Here is a 6,951-nt window from a genome sequence, read left to right on the forward strand (position 1 = left end):
TCTTTGATCCATCTGTAGTTAATTTTAGTGTAAGGTGACAGGTAGGGGTCCAGTTTCTGCTTTCTGTGCTTTTCAAAAATGGTAAATCATTCTTGGTAAAATTGCAAACAAAACAAAGCACAATTTTCTCTCATTTTACATGACAGTTATTGTTAGGGATGAGTTGTGCTGTCTTAGAAAACCCCCTCCGCACAGGCTGACCCCATCCCCCTCTGATTGCTCTGCAGCTGCACTCCTGAACCCCTACCTACGTACCACACCAAGGCTGCCAGACATGCAGCAATTAAGGAAAGCCTGATTACAACCATCTGGGCAGCACAAGGGAGAACAGGGAAAACATATGTTGGTTATCCATACTTATAAATTCCTGTTTGACATATATCTGTAAATAACTCTTGGTTTCTCTCTTTTTTTAAAGAAAAGACTGCCGCCACAAGTCACAGGATAAGGTATTGTAGGTCTGTTCTAAGTTAACAAACTGTCTCTGTGCCTGTTACCAGCAGATAAATTACCTCAGTCCTGAAACCCTCCCTTATGCTCCTCTCACCCTATATAAGCCCCTCATTTTGTAAGCTCAGGGCTGCCTCCTCTGTTATGGAGCAGCTTGGCAGGTTAATAAAACTTTCTTGCTTGACTTTGGGTCTATTCTCCTTTCTCTCAGCTACCCTTACGTTATATTGTTGGAAAATTCAGTATATATTGAAACCTCTTAAAAGCTACTTTGTGTTTGTATTTAACATAGAGTTAGGTTCTGGTCTCAGATAATTATAATTAGGTTTCACATCCTGCAAGGTGCAGGGGAAAAAATCCCAGATTTTCTGTGACTTGGGCTCTTATTTGAATGAGCCAATGAATTCATGAGAAAAGTTTCCAGATATGATCATTGAAGATTATGTGAAAAGAGGAGGGGAGGAGAGAGAGAGTTTTGGTTTGGGAAGATAATGTGGGCGGGGGCTAGAAGCAGAATAATGTAGAGAGAAGAAAGAAATCTAAATGCCAGGCCCCCTAAACTGGGAAATTTATTCGAGAGAATGTGCTGTGAATCTTCAGTTTAATGTACAACTACTCCATGAGAGGCCTACTTACCAGGACCACAGCAAGATTCACGGGGACCTTGTGACACCTAATGGGGTGGAGGGGAAAAATCTGTACCTGTGCTTGTAGTGGTGGAGAATTGGACCCCAAATATAGCAGTACTTCAATCTAGGTCAGTGGGAAATTGATCTCACAGTCACACAACTTTATTAAACATGTGGGGATGTTGCATCCTGAGCAAAAGGGGCAGTGATGTTAGCTTGTGCCTTTCCTGGCAATGCCCACAAATATCACCAGGAAGGACTCCACAAGCTTGATTCCCCTTTTATATGTTTGTGCAGGATCCGCAGCTGTCCACTGACCTCGACTTAGGAGTTGGGTCAGGGAGAAGAAGGAAACAGGCTTAAGAGACATGCAACTGAGCCAAAGGACAAAGTGGCCCGGAATAACCTAGGAAGACAAAAAAAGCACTGGATACACAGGTACAATGCCAGGAGTCAAGGACCGGAGACTGGGTCCAGTTGCGGAAACTGGGCATCCTAAATCTGTCCAAGATAGCTGAGCATTGGAAGGGCATGCTGTATGTGGTAGAAAACAACAAGGATCACTTTCAGCATATAAAATCCAGCCTCAGGGCAGCCAGGAATAGTGGGGAAGCAGCTGTCAAGGTGATATATTGTAGCCAATCATCTGCCCATCAGGCAGCTGGAGGAAAGAGGTCAGGTAAGTGCTGCTTAGAACAAGAAACAAGTTCTAAGTTATGTAAAAAAAGGACAAATACAAATCACTCTTGCAAACCAGATTGGAGGCGTTCCAAAAGGAAATTAATCCTATAGAATTTACAGACTAGAGTGGAAGGCTTCTTCCCCACCCATTGGAGTTAATTCAATCTCACCACTCACAGAATCAAAAGACAATGGGTTTATATATTGTTTGGAGGGGCAAGTTGCTGAGTAATGCATAGGATATAATCTAATTTAAGCATTTTATCTACGATGAGGGAAACAAGCAGAATCACACATAAACATTGGTAAGAGTATAGAGAAAGGCGTGAAAGGATACACACCAAACTGTTAACATTGGTTACTTAGGGGGTGGAATTAGATATGGGGGAAGATAAATGGGTCTATAGTCTTCTTTGTATATATACCTCTATATCACTTGAGTTGTTCAATTACCATGTGAACATTCCTGAAAAGTTAAATCTGATAGAAAGACTTGAGCTTACCCCTCCTCTCTGCATATTCAGCAGAAATTGGGCAGGAGAGAGAAGTCTTTGACATTCAGCAGACACCGGAGGCAGCAGAGACATGGGACATGATCACTTTTTTTTTTCTTGTTTTGGAGATCAGCAGATTTCAAAAGGCTTTATTTCTATTAGGAGGGGTGGGGCATGCATTCCCGGAAAAGAGGAGGCAGGGACATGGGAGAAGAAAGGGTAAAAGGGAGAAGACTTAAGGAAGATTAAAAAAAGGGCCAAATCAGGGAAGGATGGCCAACCTCTGGAGTCTTGGGAGTTTTTCTATGTGATGTCCCCAAGAATCAAGGCACTGAGACCTTGTCCCTTTGTAAGGCAATGAGGTAGCTCAGCTAAGACTGCAATGCCTGCCCTCACCCTCAACTTGGTGTGGCTTTGGACCAATCACCTGATTTCTGAGAAATGCTTAAGGCTTTGTTAGGGTCCAATATATATGGTATAATTTAAAGAAGGCAAATGTGGCAGCAGAACAGGAAGCCAAAAAGGGAAGTAGCTGCCTTGCTCTCTCCATGGACATCGACAACACCTTCATTGTGGACTATGGGTTAGCAAGAAGTACCTACCTGCAAACAACTGTGGGCGTCAGAGTTGCAACGATTATCTACTCATGGATGGCGATCCAGCTGGAGAGACAGTAAGGTCCACTTCCCCTGCTCCCCACATTGGTGGTAGCTAGAGATTCACTTTGAGTCAAAAAATAGGAGGGACCACACCTACATGTAGCTGCATCTTGAAACAGGCCAGATCCCTAAGTGCCTTCTACATCACCAAAGAGAGAATTATCTGTTTTGCTGTGGTCCCATTGTTGTTTAAACTCAGTTTTTAAAAATTATTAATGTCATGTATCAGCTCCGTAATTATCCCCAAGTGAAGAGTGTTTGAAATCATCTGAGGGTGGGAAAATGCTTTGGAAAACCAGATACGGTGGTCCTCAGCCGCAGATGAGTATCCCTGCTTTGGTGAGCAATTGCTATGAGTAGAAGTGTATGATAGCACTCAGATATGTTGGGATAGAAATGAACAACACCAAAAAAAGTGAGAACAACTCTTTTAGACCAGTGGTTCTCAAGAGTGTGATTCCTAGAGAAGCAGCTTTGACATCATCTGGAAACTTGGTAGAAATGCAAATTACCAAGTACCACCCCAGACTTCACTGAATTCTAAACTCTGAGGGTGGAGCCCAGAAAACTTTTCTAACAAATTATCCAGAGGATTCTGACATACACTCAAGTTTGAAAACCACTTGTCTAGCCAAATCCAAAGCCTTTTAAAATTATCACCCTCCTTGGCAGACCACCAACCCCACCCCATTATAGTTGAACTCTTTAACCACTTCCTTTTGTTTAAATGTCTCATCCCTGACTTTCTCTTATTTCTCTTGTCTTTTAATTTCTCCTTCAAAGTCTCCTTTTCCTCTTCCTTTTTGCAAAATATGAATGTTTGCCCAGTGCTCAGTCGGCTGCTCCTAAAACTCTCCTCCATTCTTCTCCTTTCATCTTACTCTCATGAATTCAATGACCATTTGTATGTTGATGCAATTTGATGTCTAAAGCCTTAACAGCAGCCTTCTATGACCATATACCCAGAGGCTAAAATCAAATAGTGTTTTTCACCAACTGAATGTCTAGTTATTGCTTCAAAGTCAACTTACCCAACCTTCCCACTCTCCATTGTAGCCTCTCCAAACTAAGAAAACAAAACAACCTCCTGTTTACCTTTGATAGTTCTTTCTCTCTTTTCACCTAGCCTACCCAAACATCCTATTGAATGTTCCTTCACAGTGTCTCCTGGATGTGTCACTTTTTGTTCCTTTCCAATAACAAGTCTAAATTCTCCACATCTCACACCTGAACCTCCTAAATGATCTTCAAGGTCATTTCCAGTCTCTTCCTTCGATGCCTTCCAAACTGCCAAATATCTGTTCACAAAACACTGTATACATCATATCACCTTCTTGCTCAAAAATCTATCGATAACTACCTATCATTCACTGTTTCTATTCTAAATTACTCAGCTTGACATTCAAGACCCAGAACAATCTGACCTTTTTCTTCCTACCCACCCATTCCTCACTTAGTGAGTATGTCCACATACCATATTGTAGCAGGTACCTAATATTTAGCAATGACTGTGGCAAGCAATCTCTCTGGCCTATTCCTGGATTCTCTTAATCTGCTGCTTTTTGCTCATCTTCCTGGACCTCCAATCCCTGACTCTTGCTCCTGATATCTTCTTTTAACCTCTTAGATTTTATGAATTGGTCCAAATCTCCTTTCTGATTTACTGGACTCAACTCTTTACTTAACCCTTCATTCTGAATACTGCTCTGGCTTCAACATTACCCTACAGTTTAGGGAAAGACATTTGTTCCACCAGCACTGATCCCGAAGAATCTTTCCAGTTATACATCTCATCCTCTATTTCTCACTCCTTCCCCATTAGAGGAACTTCTTGGACATTACCTCTATATTAAACCTTCCATTCCAATAGAGATACCTCCTCACTGAGAACATTCCCCTACACATACACATGTCACTCTAATCCCTATGGTGAGCTGTTTGCTCTTTCTGTTCCTCTCATATCCTGTCCATCGTTAAAGACCCATCACATTGAACCTGTTTGAATTTTCCCACACTCAGAAGGTAGACTGGCTTGGCTGCTAGCCCACAGACCAGAGTCTGAGGTTGAGTTTCAAGGAGCCCCAAATGCAAGTATTATTCTCCAGGTTTCCTGAATCCAGAAGAGAAACAGAAAGAGTGGGGACAAAAGAAAGAGGGAGGATGGAGAAGGATGAGAAGGAGGAAGAAGAGGAAAAGGAAGAGGAAGAAGCCCAGTTCAAGTCCAGGTCTTTGAGAAGAAGAACAGAGTCAAGAACTAGTGAGACAAGGTTCAAACATCCAGTTCTAAGGACTAGAGCAGAATCACAAACAAGATGTTGATTTTTTTAATTGGAAGTTATATATTGGAAGTAATAGCATGCCAGAAAACATGAATACCTTGGAGCCAGGGAAGTGGTGGAATGTTTGCCAGGAACAATGTTGGACATTTGTGGCTCGTTTTTTAGGATGGTAGGAGAATGAGCATGACATGATGGCTTAAAATTTCATTGTCGATACAGGTACCAATTCCTCCTCCTTCCTGCCTTTCAGGTTATGGCATAGAACTTCTTTTTTTTTTTCCTGCCTACATTTTCTCCCTCTGTAAGCTCCTTTGTACCTTTACTCTGCATTAAATAATCAAAATCCTTTTTTATTCTGTCCCTTCCTCTAAATATCACTCCAATTTTGTCTTCAGATTCTTAATAACCTGGTTAGATTTTATTATAAATTTAATGACAAACATACTGATATGTAGTAGATTTCATTAGAAGACATTAAAAAGAGTCTCTGGAAATTAAAATAAAATATGATTGCCAAATTCAATAGAGACAGTCATGTATTCACTGCTGAAAACAAAATTAGTTTTACAGAGGATGAATTGGAGAGAAAAACTTTAACTTAAAACAGAGAGAATTCGTAAAGATGAAAGCTAAAATTAAATAAATAGATTCACACCTGCCTCCTACCACCCCCTACCACAGACACACAAAGGAGAATGGATAAATAATAACAAAATCAGCAGATCTGTAAGACTACCCTCCTTCAGAGACCTAATTTTTAAAAAGAGCAAAGATTAAAGTAATACACTATCAAGAATAAGAAGAAGCTTAACCACTTAATAGATTGGAATAATGATAAGACAAAAATTATATGCAACTTGGTCAACAAGTTGAAAATCTAAAGAAAATGAACGAATTTCTAACAAGACATAGAATATCACAATTAACTCAAGAAGTGGTAGAAAATCTAAACAGACCAATAACTATAGGGAAAAAATAGGATGTTTCTGAGTTTTATTTAACCTTCACAAAAAGTATTTTTTACATGATTCAAACTTTCCCAGATTTGTTTAAAACTTCCCAATTCATTCTACAGATACCTTTTTAAAATGTGATGAAAGAATGCAACGAAAAACCTGTAGACCACTTTTACTTATAAATATAGATGCAAAGCATTTTTATTTATTCATTTTTATTTTACTCTAAGCTCTGGGATATATGTGCAGGCTTGTTACATAAGAATACATGTGCATGGTGGTTTGCTGCACCCATCAACCCATCATCTAGGTTTTAAGTGCCGCATGCATTAGGTATTTGTCCTAATGAGCTCCCTCCCCTTGCCCCCCAACTCCCCGACAGACCCCAGTGTGTGATGTTCCCCTCCCTATGTCCATGTGTTCTCATTGTTCAACTCCCACTTATGAGTGAGAACATGCAGTGTTTGGTTTTCTGTTCCTGTGTTAGTTTGCTGAGAATGGTGGCTTCCAGCTTCATCAGTGTCCCTGCAAAGGACATCAACTCATTCTTTTTCATGGCTTCATAGTATTCCATGGTGTAATGTGCCACATTTTCTTTATCCAGTCTATCTTTCATGGACATTTGGGTTGGTTCCAGGTCTTTGCTATTGTAAACAGTGCCGCAGTGAACATACATGTGCATGTGTCTTTATAATAGAACAATTTATAATTCTTCGGGTATATACCCAGTGATGGGATTGCTGGGTCAGATGATATTTCTATTTCTTGATCCTTGAGGAACCACCACACTGTCTTCCACAATG

The sequence above is a fragment of the Callithrix jacchus genome, chromosome X (genome assembly GCF_049354715.1).
Source record: "Callithrix jacchus isolate 240 chromosome X, calJac240_pri, whole genome shotgun sequence".
Classification (NCBI taxonomy): domain Eukaryota; kingdom Metazoa; phylum Chordata; class Mammalia; order Primates; family Cebidae; genus Callithrix; species Callithrix jacchus.